General features: G+C 50.6%; 1 protein-coding gene across 10 annotated transcripts in view; it reads left to right on the top strand.

Moving 5' to 3' along the window:
• ZSCAN10 (zinc finger and SCAN domain containing 10) overlaps positions 1-9,554 on the top strand; it is a 42,769-nt gene that overhangs the window by 24,429 nt on the left and 8,786 nt on the right. For 5 of the 10 annotated variants that reach the window (XM_015125455.3, XM_015125454.3, XM_077985351.1 and 2 more), the window contains exon 1: positions 7,357-7,462. The gene's annotated coding sequence lies outside the window, so the exon portion shown is untranslated. Of the gene's footprint in view, positions 1-916; positions 1,176-3,033; positions 3,314-7,356; positions 7,463-9,554 lie in introns of those variants that run through there. The other 5 variants (XR_013411446.1, XM_077985352.1, XM_077985349.1 and 2 more) reach the window with 2 other exon arrangements.

Here is a 9,554-nt window from a genome sequence, read left to right as displayed (position 1 = left end):
ATGCAGCGTTGCCTTGCTTTTTTTTTTTTTTTTTAAACTAGGGTGCATTCTCTTATATGGGTCTGTTACAGTTTCCTTAACCAGGCTTCTACTCACCACCCACGTCTTGACACCCTTGCCTTGCAGTAACAGGAAACACCCCAACAGCTACTACCGTGGAGCCTTGGTGGCTTTCTAGGAATGAACAGACATCTGAGCTTGCAAATAGGGCGGGAGTGGAGGCTATCCTCATACGCCCGCGGGAGTGTCCTCAGCCCCAGGATCCTGGCCTAAGCCTGGCTCACAAATCTCAGCCTGGGCAGCCTGCCTATCACAGTTGGGAAAACAGCCTATTCCTGTCTTGAACAAACCCCGGGAGGACAGGAAGAGCATCCCTAGGCAACAACACCAGGTGCTTCTCACTCTGTCGCCGAGGCTGGAGTGCAGTGGTGTGAGCTTGGTTTGCTGCAACCTCTGCCTCCTGGGTTCAAGTGATTCTCCAGCTTTGGCCTCCCTAGTAGCTAGAACTACAGGTGCACGCCACCATGCTGAGCTAATTTTTTGTATTTTTAGTAGAGACGGGATTTCACCATGTTCATCAGAATAGTCTCTAACTCCTGGCCTCAAGCGATCTGCCCACCTTGGTCTCCCAAAGTGCTGGAATTACAGGCGTGAGCCAGCACGCCCAGTCAGCACTTCTTTATTTGATTATCAGGCTTGTTAGCTTCAGGCAAGCTGTGAACTTCAGGACAAGAAAACCCCAAATACCCACATCCTAGTATCCAGTACAGTGTCTCTACCTGGGAGCTGAGACAGCTTACAGGATGGGCAGGCCGGAGACTTTTTATTGGAACTAAGTTCAATAGTCCCTCACGCAGGCTTTGGGGTTGGCCCTGTGGGTTGGAAATTAGGGTAAATTAAATTACTCTCCCTTTAGGGGTTGGTGGATTTTTAGGAAGCCGGGACTCTGTCATCATCTGAAAATGCCCATTTCTGATGCTACTGCCATTCCCTGTTACCTGATACTCAAAGCATCGCCCAGTGTTGGATGGAGTTTCGGCTGCATTCACTCATACATGAGCCAAAGTCGCTGAAGCCGGCAGGGATGGGAGCCTGTAGGAGCCACTCTGACCAGTGCGGCATTGGAGGAACCCTACTGGAGGCCCCTCACGGGAGCAGATGGCAAGGGCGCCCAGGTACCTGCCTTGCTGTCCTTTTACTTCCTATCCCCACCCCAGTCTTGAGATTCCCTCCTCTCCATTCTTTCCCACAAATCTCTATCATGTTCTTCTCACTCTCTTGAGTGTGAAAAATGTAGAATTTCCATGTTTTCATCTCATTCTTTTAAAAATTGTGTTTTTGTGGCCGGGTGCGGTGGCTCATGCCTGTGATCCCAGCACTTTGGGAGGCCAAGGAGAGCAGATCACCTGAGTTCAGGAGTTTGAGACCAGCCTGACCAACTGGAGAAACCCCATCTCTACTAAAAATATATATATAAAATACAAAATTAGCCAGGTGTGGTGGCGCATGCCTGTAATCCCAGCTACTCAGGAGGATGAGGCAGGAGAATCACTTGAACCCAGGAGGCAGAGGTTGCAGTGAGCCAAGATCACACCATTGCACTCCAGCCTGGGCAACAAGAGTGAAACTGCATCTCAAAAAAAAACAAAAAATTCTGTTTTTGCGAATGCTTTATACTGTTTTGTTGTTGTTGTTGTTGTTTTAAGAAACCAATTAAGGATAAGAACCAGGGCTCCTTAGATAAATGGCCAGTTCTAGGACTCTGGTAAGAAGTGTGAGATGAGGCCGGGCGCGGTGGCTCAAGCCTGTAATCCCAGCACTTTGGGAGGCCGAGACGGGCGGATCACGAGGTCAGGAGATCGAGACCATCCTGGCTAACATGGTGAAACCCCGTCTCTATTAAAAATACAAAAAAACTTAGCCGGGCGAGGTGGCAGGCGCCTGTAGTCCCAGCTACTCGGGAGGCTGAGGCAGGAGAATGGCGTGAACCCGGGAGGCGGAGCTTGCAGTGAGCTGAGATCCGGCCACTGCACTCCAGCCTGGGTGACAGAGCGAGACTCCGTCTCAAAAAAAAAAAAAAAAAAAAAAAAGAAATGTGAGATGAGCCTGGAGAATCTAGTGGTACCAGGAAGGACAGGAATGCTAAACAAAACAAAAAAAAAGTTAGTGACAGGGCATGTTTTCATTTATTTTTATTTATTTATTTATTTATTTATTAATCATTATTATTATTTTGAAACGGAGTCTCATTCTGTCGCCCAGTCTGGAGTGCAGTAGTGCAGTCTCCAATCTCGGCTCACTGCAACCTCCGCCTCCCAGGTTCAAGTGATTCTACTGCCTCAGTCCCCCAAGTAGCTGGGATTATAGGTACCCACCACCATGCCCAGCTAATTTTTGTGTTTTTAGTAGAGATGGGGTTTCACCAGGTTGGCCAGGCTGGTCTCAAACTCCTGACCTTAGGTGATCCACCCGCCTCAGGCTCCCAATGTACTGGGATTACAGGCGTGAGCCACCGTGCCCAGACACCCAGCTAATTTTTCAAAAATTTTTGTAGTGACGAGGTCTCACTGTGTTGCTCAGGTTGATCTCAAACTCCTGGGCTCAAGCGATTTTCCCGCCTCTCAGAATGCTGGGATTACAGGTGTGGGCCACTATACCCAGACCTACTTCCTTCTTAATAATATATTTCTAAGTAATAACAGAATTGCCCAAATGAGCATCCTACAAGCAGTTGGCTCTGTGGAAACTCTGTTATGTCTCGGGGGTGCCCAGTGCCCTGGCTTTCCCTGCAGTACACAATTCTGCACTTGCAAAGGGGAGTGCCCCAAACAGGGAACTCTGCAGGTCTTGCTGGAATCAATATGTAAATACTAGAGAGGGATGTACTGCCACTCTTTAAGCAGTCACCTTGAAGATTGCTACTGGCAATAGAGCTTTCAGAGAGAATGACAAAGCAGAAAGTTCAAGGTCCTTTGAGAAGGAACTGACATGCAAATATTTTATGTTGTGTGTTTGTTTGTTTTTTCTTCTTAGAAACAGAGTCTTGATATTTGCTCAGTCTGGACTCCGACTTCTGGGCTCAAGTGAGCCAATGGCTCAGCCTCTCACGAAACTGGGACTACAGATGTGAGCCATTGCACCCAGCTTATCCTGGGAGTTATTCAGAATCATATGCTTTGGCACTACCTTGCAGTAAGAAAACTAAGGTGCTTAACCAGTTAGAAGGGCCTCGCTCCTTATAGGGGTTTCAGAGCAGGGCCAAGATGGTCCTGAACAAGCCATGCTGGGACCACCCCCAGGACAAACCGTGGAGGTAGGTTCAACACTCTCTCTCTCTTTTTTTGTGGCCTGTATAGGGACCAAAATACTTTCCCAGCGCTGTGCAGTCTTTGCAGCTGGGACATGGTTCTCTCTCTCTCTGTGTGTGTGTGTGTGTGTGTGTGTGTGTGTGTGTGTGTGTGTGTGTGTGTGTTTGAGACAGGGTCTGGCTCTGTCATCCAGACTGGAGTGCAGTGGTGTGATCATGGGTCACTGCAGCCTCAACCGCCTGTGCTCAAGTGATAGTCCTGCCTCAGCCTCCTAAGTAGTTGGGACTACAGGCATGCACCACCATGTCCAGCTAATTTTAAAATATTTGTAGAGATCTCACTGTGTTGCCCAGGCTGGTCTCAAACTCCTAGGCTCAAGTGATCTTTCAACCTCAGCCTCCCAAAGTGCTGGGATTAGAGGTGTGAGCCACTGCACTGGCCTGGACTGTGGTTCTAAGTGCTCACCCTCCCAAATCCCAAATCAACAAAAATTCTACTGACTGGGAGTGACCTACCTTCTGGGCAGGTCTTTTTTTTTTTGAGACAGAGTCTCGTTCTGTCACCAGGCTGGAGTGCAGTGGTGCCATCTCAGCTCACTACTATCTCCGCCTCCTGGGTTCAAGCAATTCTCCTGCCTCAGCCTCCCGAGCAGCTGTGACTACAGGCGCCCGCCACCACGCCCAGCTAATTTTTGTATTTTTAATAGAGACAGGGGTTTCACCATGTTGGCCAGGCTGGTCTTGAACTCCTGGCCTCAGGTCATCCACCTGCCTTGGCCTCTCAAAGTGCTGGGATTACAAGAGTGAGCCACCGTGCCCGACCTTGCCGGGCCTTTAAAATAATAAATTTGCTGCAAATCAAGCTGCCTCGGCTCATTTTCTCCCTTCCCCGGTGTCCCCTGGGGCTCCTTCCTCATTTCCCATCTCCCCTTCTTCCTTGCAGAGGTTTTGGACTCCTAATTATTTCAGCAAGCAGCTGTGTTCTCCTAAGAGACCCCAATGCCCTGCACTTCGCCTATTGTTATTCTTCCTCCGCCCTCCAGCAGCCACAATAGTCTTTCTCTGCAGGAAACACCACAACTCTGAGGTCCCAGAACCGCCCCAAAGCCACAGATGGCTATTGAGTGCTTTAAATGGGGCGAGGCGGAGCTCAGATGTGCTCTCACTGTAAAATGCACACTGGATTTTGAAGACTTTTATGAGAAAAAAGAATGTGCAGCAAGTCATTAACAATTTTCTGTGTTTGTTGAAATAATAACATTTTGGATATAACGAGTTAACTAAATCGTATTATTAAAATTAATTGCTGGCCAGGCGCGGTGGCTCAGGCCTGTAATCCCGGCACTTTCGGAGGCCGGGGCAGGCGGATCAACTGAGGTTGGGAGTTCGCGACCAGCCTGACCAATATGGAGAAACCCCTGTCTCTACTAAAAATACAAAATTAGTCAGGTGTGGTGGTGCATGCCTGTAATCCCAGCTACTCAGGAGGCTGAGGCAGGAGAATTGTTTGAACCCAGGAGGTGGAGGTTGTGGTGAGCCGAGATCAGGCCATCGCACTCCAGCCTGGGCAACAAGAGCGAAAATCCGTCTCTCAAAAAAAAAAAAAAAAAAAATTAATCGCACCTGTTTCCTTTTACCTCTTTAATTGTGGCTACCAGAAAATTTAAAATTGCGGCTGTGGGTGGCACCACACTTCTCTTGGAGGACACTACTCCAAAGGTTCCCCCTCCCACTCGGCACACTTCACCCCAACCCTGTAGGAACCACACTCTCTTTAGCGCCCCCTAGTTTCAGGTACGGATTCATACACGTTTATTATCTTTAAGGTCTCAGTGCTGTTGCAAACCTTCTCTTCTGCAACCCTCTCCTGCAATTCATCTGGCAGGTAGGATCATCGTTCATGCATTACAGAGGAGGCAGTGATGGTTTTCATATGAAAAGTGAGTTCGCCAAGGACACATGCAGCAGGGCTGTGGAGGGCCTAGGGCTAGAAGCTCAGTCTGTCTCCTTTTACATCCCTCGTTTATTTCCAGAGCTGTTCCTACACCTGAAAAGCACCACTCCCCCTGCACACCCTGGCAGATGACCAGATTAGATGTCACTGGCAGCCTGAACGTCAACAGACACCCAGCATCTTTCTGAAGCAACCATAAGCCATTCGAGGAAACATGCACAGGGTCCTGCTTGTCCTGGTCTTGTCCCCAGTGCCCAGGGCAGTGAGAGCAGCTCTGCCCGGAGGCCAGTCCCTGAGGCTCCCTCAGTGGCCTCAGAACTCGGAGTATACACGTGCAGTCCTTACCTCCCAAAGATAAAACCTCCCACTTTGCTCTTCACCTATTTCAGACTGCTGTCCCATATATGGTCACCAGAGACATATGAGAACAACTACAGATAGCCCCAAACTGAAAACTGCCCACTGTCTACCCATAGTAGAATGAATAACTGATGTAATGAGGAAAATCATTCAGCAATGAGAGGGAAAGAACGCTCGATGGCATGGAGTCCCAGCTGTAGTCCCAGCTCCTTGGTAGACCAAGGTGGGAGGATCACTTGAACCCAGGAGTTTGAGTCCAGCCTGGGAGATATAGCAAGACCTTGTCTCTAACAAAATAAAATAAAATAAAATAAGTGGAATTGGGAGAATTACAATTTTAAAAGAAACAAAAATTTTTAGTAGAGATGGGGTTTCACCATGTTGTCCAGGCGAGTCTTGAACTCCTGACCTCAGTTGATCAAAGAGGCTGAGTGCAGTGGCTCATGCCTGTAATCCCAGCACTTTGGGAGGCCAAGGCAGGTGGATCACCTGAGGTCAGGAGTTCAAGACTAGCCTGGCCAACATGGTGAAACCCCATCTCTACAAAACATACAAAAAAAAAAAAAAAAAATTAACCGGGTGTGATGAGAGAGTCTCCACGCCTTTCGCTTCCCAGCCTCTAGTGGTTGCCTGGTCCCGCCAAGGCCACACCCGCTCCGGCGCTACAGCACCCCACCCCGCCCCGGACACGCCCCCTCCTGCCCTACAGAACCCCGCCCCGCCCCTTGGCCTTCGGGCCCACTTCCCTGGGGGCGGGTTTTTCTGGCCCTGCCATTGGACAAATTATGGTGTGGGAGGAGCCCGCGACTGGAAGCGCGAGGCGCTGGACGCGGGGAATGCAGAGCAGACCAAGGAGAAAGACCGTCGTGCGCAGGGAGCACTAGACAACTGAAATAAGAACAGGATGAGCTCAGATGTTAAGTGCAGGAAAACAAAGACCCGGCAGATGAGCCAGTCAGGCGGGTCCAGGCCCCAACAGACCGAGGGGTCTAGGCCGGGGAAACGGCCAACACCTGAGAGGTGGTCCTGACTCCCCGCGGGCTCTGAACGCTCAGTAAGGCACGAGCTGCAGCCAAGGGCACAACCCAAGAAGGCACTTTAAGCACAGGGAAGGAATTGGTTTGGGCCCAAACGCTGTTGGTGAGGTCACTTCCCTCCTGGGGAGCCCTTGCTTCGTCATCGGTAAAGTTGGGACAAAACCACCTGGCAGGACTCGGAGGACTTTAGGTGACCGTGTAGATGGAGCAGCCTCTGCCCCACCACATCCTCCTGTTCCATTTTTTCCTAGCACCGTCGCTGCTCCTTTGCCTTAAAATGTAAGACCCTGAGAGCAGGGCCTTATTCCTCCAGTTTCTCTCTGGGTCCTTAGCCCCTGCTTTGTAACAGTGCCTGGCACACAGGAGGCCATTGCAAAGAGTAGTCACGTGAATGAAAAGCCTAGCAAAGAAACCAGCACACTGGGCATTTAAAAATGGCAGCTCTTAGCCCAAAAGAAAGATGGGCAGACCTGCAAGGGGCACCAGGCCAGTCTTCATTTGGGAGGTGGTAGTTCTGGCTTGGGGGATGGTTACACTCTCACACATGCTGGGATTGAAATCTGGATTTCTCACTTTGTCTTCATGTCCCTGGCCCCGCCCTCTTCCCATCCCGCTCCCAAACTGGGAGCTTAAGGGTTAACTCTAGGAAGCCCCTCATCACCTGGATGGGATGGGACTGGGGCAAGGAACTTCCTGTTCCATTTTCCCAGAGCCCTTCCCTAGGCTGGCGGAGGCTGGCTTTGGCCCTGGAGTCCTCAGAGAACCCCCCTAGCATCTCTGCCTGTGTAGTGGGGACTCGGAGTGGTGAGTTGGAGGGAGGCCGGGGTGCAGGCTGCCAGAATGGGTGCTAGGAGTTCACAGCAGCTTGGAGAGAGCAGGGGAGGCTGCAGGCCTTGGTGCTGGGGTGGGGGCTGGAAGAGCCTTGGGAGGATGTAGAGGGTCTGCTGGGGAGCCTTGTGTCAGCCAGCTTGGTGGACCTGTTGCGATGGGGGCGTTGGGGAGGAGGGAGATCGCAGAACTTCCTGTGACATTGAAGAAGGCTGGCTTCACATGCTCCCAGGTGGACTGATGGGCCTTGTCCACTCAGCCCAGCACACAGAGGGAAGCCCACCAACAAACAACAAATCAGGCAGCTGCCAACTGTGTCCAGGGAGAAAGGGGGTGTTCCTGGCCGCGGACCCCACCTTTGCCCCCTTCCCCAACTCTGGGCTCTCACATGACCTGGATGGGTCTCGTGGCAGCACCTCCACTCTGGGCTCCAAATTAAGCTGGTCAAATGTTGGATGGTGGCTGTAGAGCCTCCGCCTGCTTCCCTACCCAGCCCACCCCCAACAGAGGTGCATATTAACAGAGCTTTTGTCCTGGAGATCTGGGGGGAGGGAGAAATTCTCTGAAGCCAACTTGTCTCGAATTCCACCTCTTTGAAACCTTTTGGAGAGACCTCACCTGGAGATTCCGGCCTCCCTGTGTGGCTCGGCCTGAGGGCTGAAATTTGGAATCCTCTTATTTTTTTTCTGTTTCATGCTGTGATATTTCGGTTAAGGCTAGGAAAATGGCACAGAGCAGGTGGAGATCAGTTCCTTTTCTGTTTGAGAGCTTTGGCACTGTGTTCTAGACCTGCGTTCTCAGCCTAAAGCAAATCTTGGCTCCATCTGGTGTGACCCTGAGCACGTCACCAAGTGCAACTTTGCACTTCGCAAAGGGAGAAATGATTATTTAGTGCATGGGCTGGACCGGGATGAAATGAGCCTAATCGCTGGACGCTCAGTACCTGCCCGCTTCTCCTGCAGGGCAGTGGATGAGCAGTGATTGGTTTTCTTGTTATTTTGTGCATGCTACTAAAAACCAGTGAAACACAATCCCATTTTCTCTCCCCTCCCCCTCACTTTTTTTTCTTTTCTTTTTTTTTTTTTTTTTTTTTTGAGACAGGGTCTTCCCCTTTTATCCAGGCTGGTGTGCAGTGGCGCGAACATGTCTCACTATAGCTTTGACCTCCCGGGTTCAAGCGATCCTTCTGCCTCGGTCACCCAAAATGCTGGGATTATAGGCATGAGCCACCGCATCCAGCCTCACAACACCATTTTTCTGATCATTTATCACAGACCTTTTCTGCCCTAGACGTTGTTATGTGCTTTCCTTTGAGATGGCCAGAATCATTGCCATTTCCTAATTTCTGCTAATAGACATTGAAGTAACTTCAAGTGCTGGATGAACACTCGTTGAACTAGTCACAGCTCCTACTCCCAGGCCAGGCAGAGAAATACACTCATCTGTGATTGAGGCACTGCATCGCCCTAGTGCGGAGAGACGGGTTGAGGGGGATGGGGGCTGCCTGGAGTGGATGCCAGAGGTCAGGAAAGCATAGTTCTGGCTCGGGGGTTGTTACACTCTCACACGTGCAGGGGTTGAAATCTGAATTTCTCACTTTGTCTTCATTTATCTGGCCCCACCCTGTCCCCATCCGGCTCCCAAACTGGGAGCTTAAGGGTTAACGCTAGGAAGCATCTCACCACCTGGATGGGATGGGACTGGGGCAGGGAACTTCCCAGTTTTGTCGGAGTCCTTCCCCAGGTAGCTGAGGTTGGGAGATGGAGGGAAGATGGAGTGGGGGTGAGGGGTTTGGAAGATACCGTGTGTTTCGGGGAGGTTGGGAGAGATGGGTCATGTTCTAGCATCATCTCCCCCTCCTTCTCAGCGGCTAAGCTTAAAATCCCCCATTCTGTACCACAACACACACCCCACCTGAGAAGGAGGTTCAGAGAACCCTCAGGCTCATATTAAGTGGGTACACCGAACTGGCCAAGGCTCTCAACTAGGCCATTGTTACCAGGGAGAGGCTGCCCAAGGCTGGGTTACCTTTTTTTTTTTTTTTTTTTTTTGAGACAGAGTCTCATTC

The sequence above is a fragment of the Macaca mulatta genome, chromosome 20 (genome assembly GCF_049350105.2).
Source record: "Macaca mulatta isolate MMU2019108-1 chromosome 20, T2T-MMU8v2.0, whole genome shotgun sequence".
NCBI classification, from domain to species: Eukaryota; Metazoa; Chordata; class Mammalia; order Primates; family Cercopithecidae; genus Macaca; species Macaca mulatta.
This window is presented reverse-complemented; position numbering and strand designations above follow the sequence as displayed.